Source organism: Pelodiscus sinensis, chromosome 9 (genome assembly GCF_052426305.1).
Source record: "Pelodiscus sinensis isolate ZL-2025 chromosome 9, ASM5242630v1, whole genome shotgun sequence".
Lineage (NCBI taxonomy): Eukaryota > Metazoa > Chordata > Testudines > Trionychidae > Pelodiscus > Pelodiscus sinensis.
In genome coordinates, this window is record NC_143060.1 from 30354480 (window position 1) to 30381454 (window position 26975).

Sequence of the window (26975 nt, forward strand, 5' to 3'; positions counted from 1 at the left end):
GGTAGGCCAGTCCTTGCCCACAGACAACCCGCCAACCTGAAGCATATTCTTACCAGCAACTACACATCGCACCATAATAACTCTAACTCAGGAACCAATCCATGCAACAAACCTCGGTGCCAACTCTGCCCACATATATATACACCAGCAACAGCATCACAGGACCTAATCAGATCAGCCAGACTGTCACTGGTTCATTCTTCTGCACATCTACTAACGTAATATATGCCATCATGTGCCAGCAATGCCCCACTGCTATATACATCAGCCAAACTGGACAGTCCCTACGTAAAAGAATCAATGGACACAAATCAGATATTAGGAATGGCAACATACAAAAACCTGTAGGGGAACACTTCAATCTCCCTGGACACACAATTGCAGATCTAAAGGTAGCCATCCTGCAGCAAAAAAAACTTCAGGACCAGACTTCAAAGAGAAACTGCTGAGCTACAGTTCATCTTCAAGTTTGACACAATCAACTCAGGATTAAACAAAGACTGTGAATGGCTCGCTAACTACAAAAGCAGCTTCTCCTCTCTTGGAATTCACACCTCCAGATCAACTACTAGAAGTGGGCCTCATCCTCCCTGATTGGATCCACCTGGTCATCTCCAGCCTGATCCTGGCCTGCATATTTATTCCTGCCTCTGGAAATTTCCACTACATGCATCTGACGAAGTGGGTCTTTGCCCACGAAAGCTTATGCTCCAACACTTCAGTTAGTCTATAAGGTGCCACAGGACTCCTCGCTGCTTTTGCAGATTCAGACTAACACGGCTACCCCTCTGATAGCTTTTAGAAGGTGCCACAGCAAGTAGTAATTATGACAACGCATTGGGGTCCCCCGCCTCCTGCACCCCCGAAATGGCACGAACAGACTCCACAGTAGAATAGAGGTGGTTTATTGCTTCTCCAGCATACAGCACAGCACAGATGTCACCAGGTTACAGGGCAGGCCTAGGATGCCTCAGCCCCCCCTTGATATGGGGGGGAGGTCTCGGCTTCTAAACCCCCCAGCCTGTTGTTGAGGCTGCTTCCTCCATCCTCCCAGACAGAAACTAACTCACTCTCCTCCAGCCCTGCCCCCCAACCAGGGCAGCATCCACCTTCCTTTATTCCTCTCCATGGGGGTTATCTGGTTGGACCGGTTGAGAGATCCCTTTGCATAATGACCCATCCCTGTCCTTCTGGGCTGTGGTACGGGCGGCAGCCAGTGGGATTACCACAGACCCATAGAAACCAGCAAGTTCCCTCCCACTACGTCATAGTAATTATTCAATGAAAATAGGTAAATTGTATCTTTTCCTTAAGCAGCTCTGAATGTCACTGAGCATCACAGACTGATCATTCTGGAGTCAGTTTTGCTTTGTACGTTCTTGCAATGTATTCTGTGAAATCTTCCTGAGTGTTTTGTACTTTATTTGCCACTGGTGGCAAAACTCTGCAATACATCAATTAGCTATTTCCTTGTTTTAAGGCTGGTTTTCTTTGTATGAATGTACTACTAATCATCTCTTGTAGCAGAGTTAGGGAATAATGGAAGGCTTATTCCGACTTCTGTAATTCTGTAAACCTTATTCCATGAGTAATAATGCCTGAAATAACTATTTCAGAATAGCAGTAATGTGGACGCTTCATTGATGCTCTTTCAAAATAGCTCCTTGTACAGGGTCCACTGTCAGCGGATGGCCATGCTGACTCCCTAGATTGCCCACAAGTTTGTGCAGCACACCTCGGCCTAGCCATTGGCTGAGCAACAGTTTATAAGGCCCAGCCCTGGGTCAAGGTGGGTGGACAGACAAGGAGTTAACACAAATAGTTCAATAGTTCACAGTTTAAGGCTCATCCCTGGTCAGGACAACTAGTGTCTATTACAAGTTGTTCAGCAGTTTAAAACTCCAGCTGGGGCCCAGCCAGGCAGGAGTCAGGTCACCTCATTCCAGGAGAACTGACAAGCTCAGGGGTTTTCGCCCCACAGGGGAACCCACCACCCAAGAGTAGGGGTGACAGGGGGAATGCAGGTCCACCCAGTCCACTGTGTCCCAGCCCAAGGCCCTGATAGTAGAAGTATTGCCATCACTGGATCAGTGGAGATCCATGCGGTTACACACCAACTAGGTCAAGAGTTGGCGGGCATCCAGGCCGCAACATGCTGCCCACCCGACCTCAATCTCCTCAGACGCCGTGGGGTCAGCTATCCCTGGGCCACTTTCCAGTTCCCCCTGGGGGCCTACGAGGCTCCGACACTACTCCTGGGGGGTCCGCAGGCAATGGAGGGACTGACAGGGTGTCCACGGGTTCTGGCTCAGGCAGGGGCCCAGGAGGGCCAGACCAGTCATCTGGGCCCAGTGAGGGTCAGCGTGTCTTCAGCTCGTGGCCAGGGTCTCAGCAGCCTGGACCAAGGATCAGGAGTTGGCAGGGTCCTAATGGCCCAATCCAGTCCTCCGGTTGGGGGCAGCATGGCTGAGCCCTTCGCTGAGGGAGCTGGAGCCAAGCATCTGCCCTGGTTGGCTGCTGGGCTCTGACCGAGCTCACAGCTCTTATAGTCCTAGTTCCTTTCTCTGGCTTCATATGGGCGGCGTTAGGTGAGGCTGGACCCACCCACGAAGGGGTCTTCGAGGGTGCTTCCTCTTCTGGGTCAGTGGGGGCCCATGTTGCTGTCTTGGACACATTACACTCGTCCACAGGGCTATTCAAAATAATTACTTCCCAGTGCCTCCCAGGGCTCTAAATCAAAGTAGCACATCCACATTTGGGAAGCCTGCCTCAGACTAATTTTGAGACTTCCCTAGGGTATGTCTACACTAGCCCCCTAGTTCGAACAAGGGAGGCTAATTAGCCTCCTAGTTCGAACTAGGGGGCTAGTGTAGACGTACCCCTATAGTGTAGACATTTTGAAATAAGCTATTTTGGTGTATTTCTTCTGGAATAGCTTATTTCAAAATAAGTGTGCAGTGTAGACGTATGCTTAGTTATCACATCAGCACCCTCACAGCTCTACCTTGTGGGCCAAAAGGGTATATTCCTGTGGATGAATAAATCAGAGTTGTTTTATGTAAAGCTGGTCAGAGGGTGGATTACCCCTCTTTCCCCCCATCCCTCCCCCCCACACAAACAACTTGGGGGAGAGGGGGAGAAAAAGAAAACTGAAAACCAAAAAACTGTCAGCTGAAAACCAGGCTTTTAGATCATACTAAATTTCTTATAATGATCCATTCCTCTCTTGCTGAATTGCTATGGTGCATCAAAGAGAGAGGCAGTTCAGTTGGGGAACCCAGGAAGTGGAGGAGAATAAAGACATGACATACCTTAACTACAGTGCTCCAAGACAGTATTTCCAAATAAAAAATTTCATTTTTTTTCTTTTCATTAAAAAAAGTTGATTTTGTGGAGGTAAAGCACACATTTTGCACACACATGCACATACACATGCACAAAATTTGATTAATTTCAGATTTGATTTTTGCTGCTTCTAAGCTTGTCTCAGCTGGAAATCCAACTTAATCTACCTTATCTTCAGTCTGAATACATGCTCTTTGGTTAGCATTCCCCTTTATAGGAAAAGAAATCAAAATGTTTCTTATATTTCTGTTTTAACTATTTACTGTGGAGATTTGTTACATTATTATCAATGAACCATCTACTGTTCTCATTTTGTCCTCTACCAGAGTGGTACTCCTCCCTGTACTATTTGCTTTTTATTTGTGTTACTATTAGAGAATGCCTACACTGCAGCATGACTCTGGCTGGCTCTGGGGTCAGCTCACTCAGCCCTACTGGCTCACTCAGTCACACATATGGGCTCAGGATGGTGTGTTGGCACTGAAACTCACCTCCCTCGAGGAATTTCAGAGCCCCCACATGTCTATCATGGACATTTTAGCCTCACAGCATGAGCTGACCCAGGCTGTAAGACCAATGCTACAATGTAAACGTACCATAAGAAATTAACACAATCCAGCAGGTCCTCATTGCACTGCTATATTTTGTGGTTCTCATCCTGTAACAAAGGTATTATGTGCCAGTAGTGTGTTTAGCAACATACAGAATACAAAATGCATACATTTCTTGCTCCAAAGAATTTGTTATCTGAAGCAAGAGAGGTGGGGAGTAGACAGAGTGGACTGGGAAGTCCAGTGCCTTTTGCTATGAATTAAGAGCACTACATTTGGGAATAAAAAATGTCAGTCAAATGTTTAGGTATACCCTGAAATTTGTCAGAGATTTATTTGCAAAAACGTTGCGATAAAGCCAACTGTCCTGCTGAATAGAACATTAAATATTATGGAATACAAGATGCAACCCTTCTCTATTTTACATTTTAAACTAGTATTTCTAAAATTATTTTATATTTTCAATGTACTCCTAAGCCCTCATAAAGTAATCATTCCAGATTACTACATATTTAATGCACTGAAACAAAGACATTATTTTGAATTCATCAGTGACAGCGATTTAGTGTGTTTATCACAAAGTTCATTGCTTTTAGAGAAAGCGAACACTAATTATTTCGTGAGACCTCCATAACAATAGACATGTTTATGAAATTACACCATATGTTTATGTTTTAATGATATTTCCAAAGATTGTAGGCATGACAAAGAATTTCATATCTTACTAAAGAACTGATTTTGATGGAAGATTCTCTTAAAAATAGTTCATCAAATAGTCAGAAGTAAAAAAAGGGAAACTAATTTGTCCAGCTGTCTGGAAGAAAAGGGATGTTGTCCTTTTAAGGGCTCTCCTCTTCAACAGAGTGGGTGAAAGGAAGCAAGTTTTTATACTATAGTGATTTAAATTAAAATGTGTATTTTAGATAAAGGCAGTCTTTTGAATAATTTGTTTAAAAAAACCTGTATTTCTGAAGATCTAAGCATTGAAGGCTAAAGCGGAATACTCAGATTGTACACCTGAAAAAAAAACTTGCTAGGATTTTTTAGAGATGTGATTTTTATAATGTTCAGTAACAAACTAAGGAAATGTTTAAAGCAAATTTTAAACTAAGGTCCTGTAGACATACTACAGTAATGCACAATGGATTTTGTCAATAAATTCAGAAACTGACAGTATACACCTCCAAGATGACACATGCCTATTAAAATACTTGCTTGCCACTTAGTGGCTCTTTCACAGGTTCAATGTTATGCTAATATGTCTGGGAAGATGGAAAGCTTTTTACTTTTAAGTTAATAGATCCACTCCAAAGGAAGATTCACCAGACTATAACAGCTTGCTGTGTGAGACTACAAAAATGGTCAGAATAGGGATAAGAAGAGGGTAGAGTTGAACACTAGGATCCAGAGAAGGCAATGCCTCTCTTTGCCTCTTATACCCACCATTTATGGTGCTGGAAAACTACATATCAATGTCAAGCTGCTTGGTGTTGGCTTAGCTGACTCCAGTCTGAATGGGAACACTGGGCAGCTTCCATCAGAAGGATCTTTAGGTGAAGTCCCTCTTCTTCTGAGTCCTGGGGCAAAATCTCCTGCAGATTTTACAACAGTCCTTTGGGTGGACCTTCCCCCAGATACGTCAGGCAGGAAGTGGATGAGGAGTGTCACTCTTGGGCATAGACTGGTCACATGCTGTGCAGAGTTTAGACCCCCAGGACTAAGGCGTTCCACACGAATAGGGGTGAAGAGAGGAAATGGGAAGTACCGCCAGATGAAATGCTTTATGCAGCTAACTACACTAACTACTGAAGTACTGCAATTAACACTATTACTATTTATAGGCAAAACCAGCCATGGGACAGAAAAGGCTTGCCAAAACAAGGGGTCAATCAACGTTCTGGCTAACCATTACAGGCAGTAAGAAGGAAGTGAGTTGGCCGCAGATCAGCAGGGGGCACCTGCACTGACCTTACAGGTTCTAAGGGAAAATGTTTCTGGCTTCCATGCATGAGGAGCACACACAACTAATTGGAACTGACATGAACAGTCATTTAAAGAAGAACGTTTGTTTGATTAGATTTGCAACACAGTAAAAGTCAGAAATGCAAACAGCTATATGCCAACCGTCCACACATCTCCTATACATGCTCAGAAAATGCAAGTATTCTGGAATGCCATACTCAGTGGCGTTCTCTCAAAAACTAAGTGTTGTTATTTGTTCTTCTTCAAAATGTGCACTTTGGGGATGGTGGAACAGTTAGCATTAAAAGTCTCAGAGGGGTAGCCGTGTTAGTCTGTAACTTAAAAAACGAGCAGTAATAGTGCTGTGTCCACACTACCAAACCTTTTATTCAGAATAAGGGGTCACAGAATTCAAACTCTTTAGTCCTGCTATTCATGAAGAATAACACTATTCCCAAACTTGAAAGTGTGAAATAACATTAGTGTGGACACTCTGGTGCCAATAATTTGAAATAACTGGCCTCAGGGAGACCTCCTGCAGTTCCCCAGAGCATTTCCTGGGTTCTAAATCTGAGATAGCGCATCCACATTATTGGAGTGTGCCTTGGACTACATTCAATTCTTCCCTGTAGTGAGGATACAGAACTTTGAATTTGTAAAGTCAGGTTCCCCAAAGTCCAATTTAGTAGATTTGAAATAATCTCCTAGTGTGGACATGGCCTTAGAAACTAACACACACACACACACACACAGACACACACGTTTTATATATATATATATATATATATATATATATATATATATATATATATATATATATATATATATTAGTGTATCATGAGCTTTCGTGAGCAAAACCCATATCTTCAGATGACAGTCTCATCTGAAGAAGTGAGTTCTGCCCACAACAGCTACAGGTGCTACAGTACTATTCATTGGTTTTTCAGTTACCATTAAGAAATGGGTTGAAGTATTTTAGTGGCCAAGAGCAATTCAAGAAAATGGAAATTTGCAATTCCTCCTTTGTATGGAGACTGGTTTTGTGAGCTCACTACTACTGGATTAATGGGAAAAATGACTCAGACATCCTCATATTTTATCAAGGAGTCTGTCTGGTCACACGTAAAACTGTTGCATACTTTTTCAGTTTAGAATATATTAGTTCCAATATTCAAATAACTATTTAGTCATTTAAATAATTGAAGCCTATTTTAGATAAAAATACAGTTTTAAAAAATAGACCTATTTTGCAGAGTCTGTTCAGTTTGCAATGGCATCTTCCCTGATTTCTGATCAGCTTGCCCACCTGGCAGGCTAGTGGAAAGACTGCTGCAGATAGCCCAGGGATCACTGGTTGTCAGGCTCAGAAGCTGTAAAGAGATGAAAGACTCCACCCTTATGGCTTGATTCCACTCCCAGTGAAGCAAACATCAAACTCCCATTAGATTTCAGAGAGAATGTGATTGGGATCCTATTCCTTTCTGGAGTGTCATATATAGGGCAAGTAATTAATTTTTCTGTCATAAAAATATTTCTAAGTTTATTGTGCCATTGTCTACTCAAAACTGAAAAGGTAGGAACTCCTAGTAGCTGTATTAGGTGAAACTGGCTTGACAGGCATGGACTTTGATGTAAACAGTCATAGCACCATCAATTTCAAGGGGATCAATCACAATTTACAAGAGCTGAAGATTTTCCACTTGATGGGAAGTAGCTTCCATTGTTACAAAGTGAAACCAAAGTGAAACCACATATACATGATTTATGCAGCACCTACCTGGGCTCCCTTCAAATGCTCACTTTCTTTAAACACGAGGTTTACTTAATTATCATCTGGGTAGCATGGTGTACAAATGGTGTTCTGTATTGTGGAGTGAGTGATAGAAATAGGAAGGGCACTTATTCACTGTAAGTTTCATATACATTCCTGTGGACAATTTTCAGCATGTATTACTAATCAATAGTCTGTTGCCAGCACATAGCCAGGGAAAAGTTTTTATCTCAGTTACACAGGTGTAAATCCAAAGTAACTACATTGAAATGAAGGGAGTTACACCAATGTAAATCCAGAGTAACAGATTGAAGCCTGACCACTATTTAAAAAACAAAAAAGAACCAACGGCTATTTTTTAAGCCTTAACATAAGAAAATCACTTAACTAAATCATTATGTTCCACAAGAAAAACTGAAAAAGATTCACTTTAACAGGACATTCACTGTGAAGACTTACCTTTATTTAATTAGCCTGACTAGCTATCACATGCAAAAGGAGAAATGGGCAATTGCATTTAAGGTTATTCAGAGATACAAATTAGAGAGAGGAAATAAGGTCTTGATTTTACAACCCATTTGAGCCATGGGCTCCTGTATACATGAGTAGTCGCAATAAAGCTGATTGGACTTCTCACAGGAAGGACTTTACCACAGGAAGGGTCTACAGATAAGACCTCAAGATTGTATCTCTCAAGTAAACAGAAATGGTTTGAGTTGTGATCTCATCATGGAAGTACTTGAACATTTCTGCATCTGGAAAGTGGTTGTAGTTGTAATGCTCAGACTTAAGAAAAAAATTTGGTTGGGTTCTTTAATCTTTTAACTTTTCAGCTAAGACTTGTTTCATTAAAGTGAGGGATGTCTGTCTGAGAGCTGCCTTTATAATCCTTTTTTATTAGTTCAGATTTAGAGATCTGTTTTATGTATACGATTTCTGTAGTGAAGGTTTATTGTATTTACTGGACCATATGCGGAATTTATGATGACATTGTTTTGGTTTAAGTTGACAGCTATGGTATGTTTCAAGTTAGTTGATTTCCACTCAACATTATAGTCGCTAATAAACTGAGATTCTGAGAATTTTTTAAGCAATTAGGTTTTTAATATCGGGGGGGAGGGGAGTTTTGCAGCAGAAGTCTTCTTATATAGGCAAACAGACAAAGTGCTCTGCAAAGGCAGCATATTTCTTTCTGGGAGAATTCATTACTTTGTCCAGAGGTGAGAATCAAGACCTTTTTACACTGAAAACATACTCCACTAATAGAAACAGCAAAAATTAATCCTGGAGCCAATTCACAAACATCAACATCTGTGTTTATATCAATGCACTGAGATTTAAAATGTGTCATTTTGATAGCTGAACCCTGAGCACTGAACAATAAGGCTGAAAGTGGGAAGGGCTAGGGCAGCGTTTCCCATAATGTAGCATGTTCCCTCAGTGGGAGGGAAGAAGGAAAGACTACAGCAGGAGAAGCAGGCTGGCTTCTGAACTCCTGTTTAAAGTTCTTACAAAAGTAACTTTCTTTAGCTGTTAGGGTTGCAAAGACAACCTTAAAAATGTGACTCAAGTGCAACTAGTGCTGCATTGTCTGCCTCAGTCTGCAGCAAGCCTGAGACAAAAGCCTTGGGGTTTGAACTGTGCCATTTATTTTAAAGGGGGTCTAACTGAGATGCCAGTGAGAACCATTAATAATGTTGACATGTCAAATGTCTCACTGCTTATCAAAGCTTGTAAGGAAAGTAGTCTCATATCATGAAGAACTACACAAACTACTCTGAATCACTGCTCAGTTGATGACCCACCTGAGAAGTGGGGTGAGGGAACGGCAGCTGCTGCCCAGATTCAGCAAACAGGCATGCAAGCTTCACTGCCTGACCATTGCCATCTGCTTTTGCTGCCCTGCCAGCCAACTATGTGTTGGGAAAGCAATCATCCAAAGCAGCATAGCTCTTAGCCCCTGGACTAGGTAGATGGCATTGCTAGGTTAATCACAATCTGCAAGACTGAGGCAGGAATATTTGTATTCTACTTAGGTTAGTTCAATTCTGCACATTTTCAAAATAAATCATGGGCATTCTGTCTAGCTTTCTTTGTGACAGTCTCTCACATGCACTCTTAAAAACACAGGTTGAACCTCTCTATTATGGCACCATCCATGGTCTGGCATGATTTCAGTTAGCCAGATGTCCACTTGTGTAGCCAAATTTTCTACAGTCCCATAAAGTTTGCTTACAGCCACTAGTCCTGGCTCTCACTGTTCTGTGCTATCATTAACTCTAATTTACCCTAAATGTCTTCTAAGAGCCCAGTAAACAGTGGAAGTGTTGGTAATACTGCTAAAAAATAGTGACCTCCCATGGTTTGGCCAATTCTCTGTTTCGGCACTGGTCAGGTCCAGAGGGTGACAGATCATTCTCAGAGAGTAGTTAACAACAGTTCAGTACATGCTGGAAGGGCATAACAAGTGGGGTTCCACAGGGGTCTGTTCAATATCTTCATAGAATCATAGAACCATAGAGCTGGAAGAGATCTCAGAAGGTCATCAAGTCCAGCCCCCTGCTCTAGTCAGGACTAATCCCAACTAAATCAACCCAGTCAGGGCTTTGTCAAAAATCTCTAGGGATGGAGACTCCACTACTTCCCTAGGTAACCCATTCCAGTGCTTCACCAGTCTCCTAGTGAAATAGTTTTTCCTAATATCCAACATAGACCTCTCCCACCACAACTTGAGACCATTGTTCCTTGTTCTGCCCTCTGTCACTACTGAGAACAGCCTTTCTCCATCCTCATTGGAACCTCCCTTCAGGAAGTTGAAGGCTGCTGTTAAATCCCCCCTCACTCTTCGTTTCTGCAGACTAAACAGACTCAGCTCCCTCAGCCTCTCCTTGTAGGTCATATGCTCCAGCCCCTAATCATTTTGGTTACCCTCTGCTGGACCCTTTCCCATGCGTCCACACCCTTTTTGTAGTGGGGGGCCCAGAAATGGACACAATACTCCAGATGTGGCCTCACAAGAGCCAAATAAAGGGGAATAATCACATCTCTGGATCTGCTGGCAATGCTCCTCCTAATGCCACATAATATGCCATTAGCCTTCTTGGCTACAAGGGCACATTATTGACTCATATCCAGCTTCTCACCCACTGTAATCCCCAGATCCTTTTCTGCAGAACTACTACTTAGCTGGTTGGTCCCCAGCCCATAACAATGCTTGGGATTCTTCCATCTCAAGTGCAGGACTCTGCACTTGTCTTTGTTGAACCCCATCAGATTTCTTGTGGCCCAATCCTCCAATTTGTCTAAGTCACTCTTGACCCTATCTCTGCCCTCGAGTGTATCTCTCTCCCTAGCTTAGTGTCATCTGCAAACTTGCTGAGGGTGCAATCCATCCCCTCATCCAGGTCATTAATAAAGATATTGAACAAAACCAGTCCTAGAACTGAACCTTGGGGCACTCCGCTAGAAACCGACCACCATTCTGACATCGAGCTGTTGATCACTACCCTCTGGACCTGATCTTCTAGCCAGCTTTCTATCCACCTTACCGTCCATTTATCCAAACCACATTCCCTTAACTTGCTGGCAAGAATATTGTGGGAGACCATATCAAAAGCCTTGCTAAAGGCGAGGTATATCACATCCACTGATTTTCTCATGTCTACAGAGCCAGTTACCTCATCATAGAAGCTAATCAGATTGATCAGGCACGACTTGCCCTTTGTGAATCCATGCTGACTATTCTTGATCACTTTCCCCTCTTCCAAGTGCCTCAAAATGGATTCCTTAAGGATCCCTTCCATGATTTTTCCAGGGACTGAGGAAAGACTGACTGGCCTATAGTTCTCTGGATTGTCCTTCTTCCCATTTTTGAAGATGGGCACTACATTTGCCTTTTTCCAATCATCCAGGATCTCTCCCAATCTCCACAACTTTTCAAAGATAATGGCCAAAGGCTCCTCAATGACATTTGCCAACTACCTCAGTACCCTCGGATGCATTAAGTCCAGATCCATAGATTTGTGTACGTTTAGCTTTTCTAAATAGTTCTTTACCCACCAAGGGCTGTCCATCTTTATCCCATCTTGCGTCACTTAGCACATTAGTCTGGGAGCAGATCTTGTTCGTGAAGACAGAGGCAAAGAAAGCATTGAGTACTTTAGCTTTCCCCACATCATCTGTCACTAGGTTACCTCCTTCATCCAGTAGGGGCCCCACACCCTCTCTGATCACCTTCTTCTTGCAAACATGCCTGTAGAAACCTTTCTTGTTATCCTTCACAACCTTTGCCAGTCGCAATTCCAATTGCACTTTCACCTTCCCGATATCCCCCGGCATTCTCGAACTATACATTTATATCCCTCCCTGGTTATTTGTCCAAGTTTCCACTTTTTGTAAGATCCCTTTTTGTGCTTAAGTTCACCAAGGATTTCCCCTGTAAGCCAATCCAGTCTCCTACCATGTTTGCCTCTCTTGCTACGCATTGGAATGGTTTCTTTCTGTGCCTTCAGTAAGGCTTCTTTAAAATACTGCCAGCTCTTCTGGGCTTCTTTCCCCTTCATGTTACCATCCCAGGGGATTCTGCCCATCAGGTCTCTGAGGGAGTCAAAGTCTGCTTTTCTGAAGTCCAAGGTATGTATTTGACACAAGCAAAACAAACAGCCACTTTGCCACATGGGGCCCAAGGTAAGAACCTTTTGGGGACAGAGTGACCACTCCCAGGAAGCCTTCTGCCATCCCATGCTGCTGCTTCTGTATCAGAGGCAGCAGCACAGAGCTGAGGGGCAAGACCTGATCTGCAAGGGGAGCAGTTTAAAAAATAGGCTCGACATGCAGACAAATTCCAGCCTGTCTCTTTTCTTCCTATGGTCAGGATCCTGAAATATACTATCTCATGATCACTGCTTTTGAGGTTGTCACCCACCTCTACTTCCCCTATTAGTTCCTCCCTGTTTGTGAGCAGAAGGTCAAGCTGCACATGACCCCTGGTCAGATCCTTCAGCACTTGTACCAAGAAGTTATCCTCAACATTCTCCAAAAACATTCTGGATTGCCTGTGTACTTCCGTATTGATCTCCCAACAGATGTCAGGGTGATTAAAGTCCCCACAAGAACCAGGGCCTGCGATCTGGAAGCTTCTCTCAGTTGTCCGAAGAAAGCCTCATCTACCTGATTTGGTGGCCTGCAGTAGACACCGACCACAACAACACTGCTGTTGTTTGCACCTCTAAACTTAACCCATAGACTCTCAAAAGACTTTTCTCCCTCTATATACTGGAGTTCTGAGCAATCATAGTGCTCTCTTACATATAGTGCAACTCCTCTTCCTTTTCTCCCCTGCCTGTTCTTCCTGAACAGTTTATACTCTTCCATGACAGAGCTCCAGTCATGCAAGTCATCCCACCAAGTCTCTGTTATCCCAATGAAATCATATTTCTTGGACTGGGCCAGGGCCTCCAATTCTTCCTGTTTGTTGCCCAGGCTTCTCACATTGGTATACAAACACCTCAGTTAACCAGTTGATCGTCCAACCTTCTCCATTTGAATCAGTGGTCCTCCTTTGTTGCTCATTCCTCTTTGCATTTTTTCCTGGTATCTGACTTTCCCACTCTCCTCAGGCTTTTGGTCATTGTCCCCCAACAAACCTAGTTTAAAGCCCTCCTCACTAGGTTTGCAAGCCTGCCCACAAAGATGCTCCTTCCTCTCTTTGTTAGGTGGATCCCATCTCTTCCTAACAATCCTTGTGCCTGGAACAGAGTCCCATGGTCGAAGAAACCAAAGCCCTCTCTCTGAGACCACCCATGCAACCATGCATTTACTTCCTCAATTTGATGATTCCTGCTCAGTCCTTTCCCTTCAACAGGGAAGATGGATGAGAACACCACTTGTGCTCCAAATTCTTTGATCCTTCTGCCCAGTGCTACGTAATCTGCAATAACCCACTCAAAGTTATTGTTGGCTGTATCGTTAGTTCACACATGGAGAAGCAGGAAGGGGTAGAGATCCGAAGGTTTGATCAGTTTTGTAAGACTCTCAGTCACATCCTGAATTCAAGCTCCCAGTAAGCAGCACACCTCTCGAGATTCTGGATCTGGATGGCAGATGGATGGCTCAGTCCTTCTTAGGAGGGAGTCCCCAGCCACCACCACCCATCGTCTTCTTTTGGGGGTGGTGGTCATGGAACCCCCATCCCTAGGACTACGCGTTACATGCCTTCCAGTAGATGGTGTTCCCTTCCGGTTTCTTCCTTGTGAGGTCCCTTCCAAAGCATTCACCACCACATAGCCTGTGGAGAGAGCCTGAAAGCGATTACTTACTTCTATAACATAGGGGGATTCCTGTGCTGGCTTTTTCCCCCCTTCTAGAAATTACATGCTGCCAGTTCTCTTCCTGGGTATGTCTACACTACTCTCCTAATTCGAACTAGGAGGGTAATGTAGGCATACCGCACTTGCAATTGAAGCCCGGGATTTGAATTTCCCGGGCTTCACTTGCATGAAGCCGGCAGGCACCATTTTTAAATGCCGGCAGTTCGAACCCCGTGCTGCGCGGCTACACGCGGCATGGAGTAGCTAGTTCGGATTAGGTTTCCTAATCCGAACTAGCTGTACTCCTCGTGGAATGAGGAGAATAGTTCCTAATCCGAACTAGCTACTCCGTGTCACGTGTAGACACGCGGCACAGGGTTCGAACTGCCGGCATTTAAAAATGGCACCGGATGGCTTCATTCAAATGAAGCCCAGGAAATTCAAATCCCGGGCATCATTTGCAAGTGCGGTATGCCTACATTACCCCCCTAGTTCGAATTAGGAGGGTAGTGTAGACATACCCCTGGTCCTGTACTGCCCTCTCTGGCTTTTCCACCTGCCGTGCTTGCAGGATTAAATGCTGCCTTCTATCGAGGAAGTCTTCATCCTCTCTGATCGAGTGTGGGTTCAACACTTGGGCCTCCAGTCATCTAATTTTTTCTTCCAAAATGGCGACCAGCTTGCACTTAGTGCAGATGAAATCCATTCTTTCTTCTGGGAGGAAGACAAACATGGCACATGCTGTGCAAGTAACAACTGCAGACCTATCACCATCCATACCTACTGTCCTGTTCGCAAGCATCAATGATTTAGATGATGGCATAGAGAGTACGATTATTAAGTCTGAAGAGGATACCAAGCTGGGAGGGGTTGCAAGTCCTTTAGAGGATAGGATCATAATTCAAAATGATCTGGACAAACTAGAGAAATGATCTGACATAAATAGAATGAAGTTTAATAAGGACAAATGCAAAGTACGCCACTTAGGAAAGAACAATCAGTTTCACACAAACAGAATAGAAAGTGACTGTCTAGGAAGGAGTACTGCAGAAAGGGATCTAGGGGTCATAGTAGACCACAAGCTAAATGTGAGTCAACAGAGTGACACTGTTTCAAAAAAAGCAAACATGATTCTGGGATTCATTAACAGTGGTGTTGTGAGCAAGATATGAGAAGTCATTCTTCTGCTTTACTCTGCACTGATTAGGCCTCAGCTAGAGTATTGAGTCCAGTTCTGGACATCACATTTCAAGAAAGATGTGGAGAAATTGGAGAGGGTCCAGAGAAGAGCAACAAAAATGATTGAAGGTCTAGAAAACATACCCTATGAAGGAAGACTGAAAGAGCTGGGCTTGTTTAGTTTAGAAATGAGAAGAGTGAGAGGGGACATCATAGCAGTTTTAAAGTATCTAAATGGGTGTTACAAGGAGAAGGAAGAAAAATTGTTCTCCTTGGCCTTTGATAAGACAAGAAGGGATGGATTTAAAATGCAGCAAGAGTGGTTTAGGTTAGACATTAGGAAAAACTTCCTGTCAGGGTGGTTAAACACTGGAATAAATTGCTTAAGGAGATTGTGGAATCTCCATCACTGGAGATATTTAAGAGCAGGTTGGAGACACATTTTTCAGGGATGATCTAGATGGTGCTTGGTCCTGCTGTGAGGGCAGGTGGCCAGACTTGATCTCTTGAGATCTCTTCCAGTTCTGGTATTCTACGATTAGAGAGGTTCAACCTGTATCTGCTCTACTTTGAATGAATATTAAAAATGCCAGGCATTTTGTCAGAATGAAAAAATTTACAAGTGCTCTTCACTACTTCCCTCCTGTCATTCACATCAAATTGTTCACTGATTTTTTGCCATCCTCTAAACTGCAAGTGGTTGCATTTCAGTGGCACTAAATTACACAGAATTAATTATATAAACACACAATTGCATCTTCATAACTTAATCTATTTTGCCTACCTTCAGTACTTGTACATTTCAGATAAGAAATACTGAAATACAGAGATAATATGTTTTACTAGTTCAGTCTGCAAAACACTTTGGTCATTCTGGGATGAATGGTAAAACTATTACAGGTTGGACCTCCCTGACCTGAATGACAGAAGTTGCTGGACCAGGGGAGATGCCCCAGTCATGGGCCCTGAACCTGCCAGCCTCCCACCTCAGGCCCCCTCTCTGCTGCTACTGGCTTTGGCCCCAGACTGCCTTTGGTGCCAGGAGTCTCTGCCTGCAGTGCTGCTGCCTGCAGCCAGATTTCCTCAGCCCTGTACTGCCATGGGCATCCAAGCTTTACCAGCCCCCAACCCTGCACTGCCATAGGCTGCCATAAGTGACTGGTCTTCTCCCTCGATTCTGCACTGCCACGCTTTGATGGCTGTCGGCTCCATGCTGCCACGGGTGCTTGCAGTTCCCCAGCCTCTGGCTCAGCACTGCTGCAGGCTTCTGGAGTTCTTCAGTCCCTGGCCCCTGGACTGCTGTGGAGTTTCTCTGCCCAGGCTGCTGGCCCTCCTGCCATTAGGCTCTGGGGCATTCTGGTCCAGGAGCATCCATGGTCCAGTTGCCAGACCAGAAAGTACAGATTTTCAAAGGTGCAACCTATATTAAAATCCAATGCATGTGATTTGAAATGTCAGTTCTGTCTCTTTTCTTTTCCTTTTCAGTCCGGTCATGCTTATTAGACATCATTTCCTTGATCCTGAAGTCATGCCTGTCTTGTCATCCCACATTTGAACCTCTCAGCCTCTTCCCTCTCCCTCACTGTATATGTGATCTATGCCTTCTCTGCATCTTCTTTTACTCCATTTTCCTCTCCCCAAGTACCTTTCCTGTTTCTATATAAAAGCCAGCAGAGGCAACTCTGTGCAAACTCCAGAAGGGGCAAGAACCATTTTTTTCAATACACTGGCCACTTTTGACATCTGGTCTCCAGCCCTGAATAGAACGAAGTGGCCCAGCTCTCCCAGTTCTGGTGGGTGCTATATGAGGAGGTTAAGCCTGTTTGGAGGCCCCAGTCAACCTAGATGCCTTTGTCAACTATCAGAGCATTGATAAAAGACTCTGAACAACAGAAAAGAAGAGGGGGTGTTACCAGCTGGCCAGCTCCCCTTGATACCTGTCTCCAATCCCATGCAGCTAGATAGCTCCCCCCGCCATGTGATCCCTGAGAAAAAGAGAGGGCTATTATTGTGATGGGCTGTGTTTCTATTGCACAGAATACAGCTATGCTCTTGCCAGCTGCCCATCCTGAGCTCCAGCACAATGCAGCTTGGGAAACAACTATGCTGAAGCCCGACAAAGTAGGCCTGGACAAACCCTGAGATGCTACCCAATTGTCACAGAGACAAGCCCAGGCATGGCGAGTACTCCCCAAACCCTAAGATCCAAGTCCACCCTACTAAATTCTGCCATAGTGGGCACTGGTAGATTCTGGGGCAGCAGAGACCTTAAAAAATGCTGATATGTACCCAGTTCTGGATATTCTGGTTCAACCAAACACTGCCCATAATCTCAGGATACTACAGATAGTTTGCTTCTGTCATTAACCAGCATTTCCTTCCTGGACTACTCCGGAGCAGACAACACTCACTTGTTTTTCCTGGGCACCTCACATGATTGACATTAAAGGAGTTTCTGAGTATTCCAGTGGTGATCAAGGTCGGGTAAAAATCCTCAACCCCTTCTGTGCTGCAGTCCCTTTGCTCCAAAAGGAATTTAAAATTGGCAGTGCCTATACCAGGCTGACTCCTGTGCACACTCAATGGCATGCCTTGGGAGACTCCAAGAATGAACCTATTATAATAATCATTGTCTGTGGCATAGGTCTTATTCAAAAATACCAATTGTAAATAATATACTAAAATCAGAGTTCACACACTGTTACTTAAGAACCTAAAGAAATAGGATATAAGCAGACGGGTTAAATGACACTACTAATTTAAATCCACAGGAGGCAGTTGAATAAAATCAACTACATATAGGGTAGAATAATAAATGAAACTTATCTAACCAGCATTTACACTGCCACCATTTACTCCACCCCGGATTAAACATTGCTCCTTTCCCCAAAAAATTGAGCCTACCACTGGCTTTCCCTGTTCTCCTTGGAAGAGGCAGCATTCCACTCTTTCCCCAAGGCACCATGAAAGTTGTAGTCTATAAGGTTAGATTGCAGTACACAGGATCTTCCTATCTGAAACACTCCCAATAAAGTGCAGAAGTCCTTCTAGTAAATGAGGCCTACATTTGTAAGCTGCACTCTCCACAGAGGTTGCACTTTAACAATAAAAAGGTTGCACTACAGTACTTGTATGTGATGAATTAAAAATACTGTATCTTTTTACAGTGCAAATATTTGTTAGAAATATAAAGTGTGCACTCTAATTTTTAATCTAGTTAATTTGTTTTGCATTAATCACTTGAGTTAGCTAATTGACAGCCCTATTTTTTAACTGATTATTCACTCCTTCCATCAGAATGAGGGTACATTGTGAGACACATACTATGATGTTGCCCTGCACTCCCTCACTGCTTTGCAAATACTTCAAAGATTTTTATTGGCTTTTGTGGCAGGAGAAGTTCCTTTTGATTTTTGTTTCTGTAGCTTGCATATGCTGAACATCTGGATGGTGCCGCCTTAAACTCAGTTGAGGCTTCAAGAAAATATAGACTTCCCTTACTCAAATGTTAGCATCATTTGTGCATGACTTTTATCTTCCTAATTCAGTTCCTATGATCAAGTTCTAATCAATAAATAGCAAAGCATCTGCTTCATAATTCAAAACAGTCATATCCCATTACTGTCTGATGTTGGGTTACAATTTCTCTCATTCTGCTCAGAGCTGATAGCATCTTCTTCATAAAAATACCACTTTTAACTCCGACAGATATTTTCATTTTAGCATGCTTTCGGTTTTTACCTGGTGTTATGTATTTGGTGTATGTCGTGGACATGTAATCTATAGCATACATTATATTTCATAGTGCACTAATACAGGGGTTGGTGACCTGCAGCTCTGGAGCTGCATGCAGCTCTTTGACTGCCCCCTTGAGGGCAGCTGTTTTGTGTAAAAACTGAATTTCTGAAAAAAAACACTAGAAGCCCAACTGCGTAGCAGGGCTTAGGCAGAAGGCCTGCCTGCTGTGGCTCCGTGCCATTCCTGGAAGTAGCTGGATGCTGGTATGTCTCTGCATGCCTTTGGCCAGCGGGGATGATGCTAGCGGGTGTGGGCAGCACAGAGATCTGCTGTCCCTCTCCTGCCAACTGACATGCAGAGATATGTCAGCAGCCAGCTGCTTCCAGGAGTGGCACATAGGGCCATGGCCTGAGATCTGATGCACCACTGGTTGGAAGCCACCCATGGTGTGTGTCTCACAGCCAGAGCCTGCACCTCACATCCCCCTCTCACACTCCACCATCAGGTGATAACTTACACTCTTGCACTCAAATCCTGCCCCCCTCCACCCATATCTCTCACCACCTGCCTCCCCGATTCTCTGCACCAGCCCAAAGTTTTACATGTGGTGTGGCTCTTGAAATATATCTGTCAAAGGCAAAAGAAATGACTCTACTTTGAAAGGTGGGATAACTCCACTGATTTCAAGAAATTACATCAGTGTATAACTGGAGTAGTCCGGTTATGAATCAGAACCAGCATTGCTAAGGCATCCTTTGTAGCAGTTTTCTACCCTTGTGATGAACAAAATTAAATTTTCTCAAGATTACTCCTAGAGAGTTAATTTCCATGTCTGTAACATCTGCATAGTAATTCAATTATTTACAGGTGAATATAGCAATTAAAGAGAGGGTGGGTCAGATAAATCTATTTGATTAACCCACTTCTGTTGTTGAAGAGACAAGAGCTCAAGCTAAATGGAGCACTTGTTCTGGTCAAAAGCTTATCTGTTTCACCAACAGATGTTGGTCCAGTAAAAGATATTACCTCATAATTTTCTGGGACCAAGGAAGCTACTCTAACCCTACAAAATACAACACCTAGGCAATCATTTTCCAATTACATATAGTATTTCTAAACCCAGCTTAACTAAGTCTTATTAGGACATTTCTCTTAAAAGATTCAAGCTCTTAAATTCCATTGCGTGTGCTTGAAACCTTACTAGCCTTTCACATCAAATATCAAATTGGTTTGATACAAAACACTTATTTTGGTGTTTTTCATGCTACTTCTTGTTTACTATTCTAAATCCTCTCTACATCATTTGTTCTGTCAATGATGCAATAGTATTGAATGTGGTAAAGTTCATATAGTACTTAACAAGAAGTTAACTATGCCACATATCTGTTTTTTCATATTAGGTCTGGGGCTTTGGAATTCTAGCTGTTACTTGTAATTTTCTCTTCACCCATCTTTTGAGACTATCAACCCCAAAGATATTCTACATCACTTCTACACTTTGAACTTGATTTTGTCTTTATTAAATCTGACTCTTGCCTTTTTGCCTTTGTCCATCAATTCCTCAGGATACAGCTACTTTTATCACTATTCTTTGCAGATCTCTATAATTTAGAGAATCAGAAATGACTGTTATATCTTCTATGCCCATGAATGATTTTAACACTTTTTTCCTCTTTATAAAACTTCAGAGGCAAAGCTGATCCCAAATGGCAGTCACATAACAGTATCACGCAATGACTTATGACAGGTATATAACTATGAGTTCTCTTCATCCAGTTCAAAATTCCAGTAACCCATTATTTATCAAGCATTGTGAATGCAATATTTTCTTTTAGTTTCATTTTTCACTACATCTGGGCAGATTCTGAAATGGTCTCTCTATAGTTTAATTAAAACATTCAGATTTAAATACAGTCTTAAAAATCCAGCTTGCTGTCCAGTGCCTGAAAGATTCTTTCACTATATAATACTTAGCTATACTATTTTCAAAGAAATCACTATTTTTTAAAAAAATCAGCAAAGGACTTTGGCTGAATACTGATCCAAAGCACAGATCCATTATCAACTCAGAACAGAATTCAACTTGTGGAAGCTTTTTGAACCATCTCTTGCTGCCAAAATCTCCCATCCAAAAACTCAACCAGACCAATCCTTACTTAGCCCATAAAAACTGGCAAGAGCAGAGAATCAGGTGGTGCCACTATCCATCTGTTGCTTAACTTTGTAATAATTATTTCATTTTATAGTCTCTTCCTGATCACTCATTGCTATTGTGTGTCCCTAAGATTTCCTGACCCTCATAGAAAATTTTTAGAGAGAGAAAAAAAGTTTCATTGAATATTAAATAAGTACAAAGCCTCTGCCTGGATTCCCTTAAAAATGTGTACTAACCATAGCAGACTGCCCCAGGTACAATCCCAGAAGAGTTCGGAAGAACACTTGCTCAACTTGTGGTGAGCTAGATACCTTCTGAATGGAATGATGATACATGTTCCAAAGAATAACTTAACAAGGACTATCACAGAAAGAAAGATAATTCATGCTTTTTCAGGTAATCCAGGAGTATATAAGTAGGTGAGCTTCTCCAATAATTACCTTCACAATTTAAGGAGTTAGCTGTGTCAGAAAATACTTCAGTCATTGGAAAGCAAAAGATTCTTATGGATAATCCTGGTTTATTAAACACCATAAAGTTTTATCTCATTGGAGAGACTGTTTTCTCCTTTTCAATACAATTTGTCCTCCTAAAATTTGTTAAGTCTGTTTCACTCAAAATTCTCTCTGTAGTCATGTTTAGCAGTTGCACCATAATTTTTACAGCCATATTTACTTTTACAGAGAGAAGGAAATTCTTTGGCATATTATTTTAAAAAAGCAGTAGCCTATCTAGAGTTTATTTAGCTCCTTTTTATATAAAGCATTATGATCTGTTAAATTATTTGGAATATGAGTTCAGCCCAAAAACAATATTAAAAACAAGGGGAAAACAATCAAGAAGCTTCATTTGTTGAAATGAAGTTGAAAGCATATGCTATTTAAGGATCCTTTAGAGTGAAAGCCAATTCTTTCTACACAGTTTTAGTTTAAATCTACCGTTGCCTTCTCTATGATATACGTTTCACTAAATATTAAATCACAGTTTACTACCATACTGTAACTGAGTCATAACATCCGAATCTGATTGATAAAGAATTTAAGGGAAACTCATTTTAAAAAATTAGAAAGGTTATCGAGTATGTAAAATATGTGATTAATTAGAAAGTTCCTTTTTCTGACTATAAAGTTATCACTTTACCACATCTTTCGTTCACCATTTATTGAAATATGAAAAAAATCAACATATGCGTCAACCCCAGGCACTGTAGTGCCCCAAAAATTCTAACCAAAATTTTATCTGTAATTGAGAAAAATAACCAAATAACCAAAATTATTCAATCACTAAATGTTCACAATAACATAAGTTTCCTGATGATCTGCCATTCATTATTCACTCCGTTATCTGCAATAAATGAAAATATACTAAAAAAATCAAGTAATCAGTTAATTTATGCATATTTCTCATTAGCCCTGACAGGGGTCAAGCAAAAATTAATCTTAAAAAATACCAAGGGAAGAATAGATCCCTAGTGAGAGACAATTTAGCATCTTCCTTAGGATATATTTGAGAATATCATTGCTATTCAATACACACTGGGAGGGGAGGGAGTGTTTGATTTTTTTTCAGAAGGAGTTGTTCAACATTACAATGCCATATTAGTACCCATGAAGATGAAGTTAGACAAACCTGAGACTGAAAACAAGGCATAGATTTTTAACATTAAGGAGAATTAACTTTTGGAACAATTTACCAAGGATTGTGGTAGATTTTCTTTCCCTGACAAGCTTTCAATAAAGATTAGTTGTTTCTCCAAAAGACGTGCTCAAGTAATTATTTCTGGGAACATCTGTGATTTGGGCTACACAGAAGGTCAGAGTAGATGATCATAACAGTCCCTCTCACCTTGAAATCTATTAATCGCCTTGTGTAGAATGCTGACTCCAAGACTTTTGTATTTTCCACTTCTTTCTGGTTTTGTAGAAGTGACCTGTTTTTCATCTTTCAGCTCATCAGCTGCACTCTCCTATGACATCCAAAACGACAGCTTAGCACTTTGAAAGTCCCAACTGTTGTCTAGTTGCAGACCTCGTCCTTGAATAACATTGTTCCATTTTCTTTCCAATGTTCTGAGCAGTTCTGTTCAAAATAGAGCCTTACTCTGAGTTCAGGATCTATATTTGTATAATGCAATATTTGCCTTCTGGTCTCTTAATTTATTCTTCAGTTTTGCTGCCATTTAAGAACATGTTGGTCATTTTCAACTTAAGTTTCCATCAGTAGCTGCTACATTACATTTAGTCTATATTTTGCAGTAGCTAGTTTCTGCTATTTCTCCAGTTTGGGCTTGACAGGTATTTATAGTTCTTAAATAATATTTTTCCTACAATTAAACTTTTAGTGATGTTCAGAACCAAATAGACCATAATGTGCATATTGAAGAATGGGGCACACTAGATTTCAAAATAGTCATTATGAGACCAAACAGATATACAGCTATGTCCCACAATTTGGACCAAGTCCTCAGCTGGTGTAAACGGGCAAAGTTCAGTTAGTGTCACTGAAGTTCAAATGCAATTTACTACAGTTGATAATCTGGCCCATTTCTTTTAAAATTAGTAGAAGAGTGGACCTGAGTTGTTGAGAAAGGGGCTACCCTGGTGATGCCACACTAAGTGGGGCTGCGTGAACACCAAGGAATGGTGAATTCTGATCAAAAGGGGGCTGAGAAGTCTCCTTGATGGAAAGGCAGAATGTGATTGGCTCTGGTGTTCCTTTTGAAAAGGGTACAGAAGAAGCCATAGGAGTCTTTCTGGCATTTGAGGGAACAGATGCAGAATCTTAAAAGTGTCAGCTAACACTTGATTTGACCTGGGAAGGACTAGATGTGTCAAGCAGGCTGGATCGGCAGCCCTCCAGAACTAAAACTTTTTGAATTCTTATTCAAAGCAAATCACCAAAAAGCTCTGCTTGTGTCCCTCACTGGCTTGCGTCCCTGATTCTTGTAAGACTAGAAAGGAGAGATTTTTAAAAAGTTAAAATTCCTACAGCAGTTTGATTTTCATGTAACTGAATTACCTACATCTCAAACCAAATAAACTGAATTCTTTTATAACATTTTAACATAGAACTTAACCTCTGGGGGTGGGGAAGTGGAGGGTGGGGGAAATGATTCAGCTAAGAATGTTTCCAAATTCCTAATTATAATTTACTAAATTCATGAAGCAGCACTCAGTATAATCTCTCACCAACAGAAGTTAACCCAATAAAAGAAATTACCTTACGCACACCATCTCTACAAATTCCATCAAGACAATTCCACATTCCTCCATCTTGTAACTTCTTGTGAAATTCAGAGCAATGGTTACATGAACATGTAAGAATTTCAAGCAAACAAACACTATTTAACAATCTGGTATGTGGTTTTGGATTTCACGGAATGGAGTAATTATGTTAAAAATGCATTGACATTAAGGGCCTGTTTCATGTCTCACTTCAGCTTTACACCAAGTCCAGTCAATTGACTCCTCATTCACACAGGTATACATAAGAGAAAGACGAGATTCTAAGACTTTAATTAATCATCCATAAACATTCCAATTAAAAATTATACACACACTATTCTTATTTGTTTAACAATGTTTCCTATAGATTGGAAGTTTAGGTCGAAAATCCTGAAATATTTTTTGGGGCATCTGTGATGGTCTGGATAGTTGTAATAATCTTTCATGATTATTTTTCTAGTATGTGATTTAAAAATCCTCTTTACTTTGACAAGGTGAGGTATGCTATATGTAGGCAGCTCAGAATGTTCAGCCCACTGATAATTTCTTCAATTCTCCATGACCTTTTTCAAGGCCATATTCAGTTAAGTGAGCCAAACTTGCCAGCTTTCTTTTAACATATGCTATTTGTTTTTTTATACAATGCTATCTTTAAAAAAAAAAAAAAAAAAAAAAAAGGAATGCTCATTTCTCCAAGTGATCTTTGAGAAATTTAGAATAGCCACATTTATTCTATATATGCTGTAATTCATCTGTGCAACATGGACATTCCATCACTTAATCTTTTCAAGTGATATTTTGTTTTCAGAAATATTCACAGAGAGCAAAAGCCTAGTGAATACATCTCTGCAGGGCTGGATTCTGACAGGGGCTTTAGGAGCTATATTCCAGGGCTCTGGGGGGAAGAGGAGGATGCATCTCTGGGATGCAGCCACTAAAGCCCCTGAGCGTTCCAGCTCTGCCTTCCTGGTGAGGGGAGAAGTTGCTTTGTACACTGCTGTACCCCCCAGCTGGAGCTGCATGTGTTGCCACTAGCAGCATTCAGCTGTAGGCTCCATCTCTGCCACTCCTATTTACCAGGAATTGCAGCCAATGGGAGTGGGAGCAGTGCTTGCAAGTTTCCTCACTAACTATGTGTTTGATTAAGCTATACTGACTTTTCTAGTTATTTGATTGTAGCAAATACTGTAGAAGAGATGATAATGTGGTAACAGATGCCATTTAAATACTGTTATTATATCAGTGCCCTGCTTTAATAGATGTGGCCTCTAATTTGCTATGCCATGGTCACAAGGTAGTGAATTTATTTTATTTTACTTCAGGGGAAAGTTAAAAATGTTATTAGAATAAAAGTATTTTTACTCCAGTTGATAGTTCATATTACAGGCAGTCCCCAAGTTACGCGGATCTGACTTACGTCGGATCCGCAGTTACGAATGGGGCCGTTCCTCTCCCTGGCCTCCAGCAGACCAGGGAGAGGAAGCAAAGCGGTGGAACACGTGGGCAGCGGACAGGGCTGTCCACTGCCCACGCGCTCCGAGGCTTGGCTCTGCTTTGCCCCCCCCCCCCCCCGTCCCCCTGGTCTGCAGAGGCCCCCCCGCCCCCCCCGTCCCCCTGGTCTGCAGACAAGGGGGACGGGGGGGGGGGGCAAAGCAGAGCCAAGCCTCGGAGAGCCCGGCCAGCTGACAGCCCAGACGCATCTGGGCTGGCAGCTGATCACGCGCTCCGCGGCTTGGCTCTGCTTTGCCCCCCCCCCATCCCTCTGGTCTGCAGACCAGGGGGACAGGGGGGGGCAAAGCAGAGCGAAGCAGAGCCAAGCCGCGGAGCGCGCGGTCAGCTGACAGCCCAGACGCGTCTGGGCTGGCAGCTGGCAGCGCGCTCCGCGACTTGGCTCTGCTTTGCTCCCCCCTCCCCCTGGTCTGCAGACTAGGGAGACGGGGGGGGCAAAGCAGAGCCAAGCCGCGGAGCGCACGGTCAGCTGACAGCTGTCAGCTGGCCGCGTCCTCCACGGCTTGGCTCTGCTTTGCCCCCCCCCCCCCCAATCCCGCTGGTCTGCAGACCAGGGGGACGGGGGGCAGAGCAAAGCCACGGAGCCCGAGGGCAGCAGGACAGCCACAGCGCTTCTGGGCTGTCCCGCTGCCCCTGTGCTCCATGGCTTTGCTCCGGACACCTGTGGTACAGCAGCTGGGGTGCTGCCAGTTGGTCCCGTAGCGCCGCTCTGGGCGCTACTGGACCAACCGGGCAGCACCCCAGCTGTTCTGCCCCAGGCGTCCTGATTCAGCCACTGCTGGTCAGATTCAGCAGCGGCTGAATCAGGACGCCTGGGGCAGAGCAGCTTGGGTGCTGCTGGGTTGGTCAAGTAGCACCGAGGAGCGGTGGCGCTACTGGACCAACCCAGCAGCACCCCAGCTGCTCTGCCCCAGGCGTCCCCAAGTCAGCCGCTGCTGAAACTGACCAGTGGCTGACTACAGGAAGCCTCTGCCCCGGGCTTCCTGGAATCAGCGGCTGATCAGTTTCAGCAGCAGCTGACTTGGGGATGCCTGGGGTTCTTAAGTTGAATCTGTATGTAAGTCAGAACTGGCGTCCAGATTCAGCCGCTGTAGAAACTGATCAGTTTCAGCAGCGGCTGAATCTGGACGCCAGTTCCGACTTACATACAGATTCAACTTAAGAACAAACCTACAGTCCCTATCTTGTACGTAACCCGGGGACTGCCTGTACTGCACTTGTGCTTTCCTAATT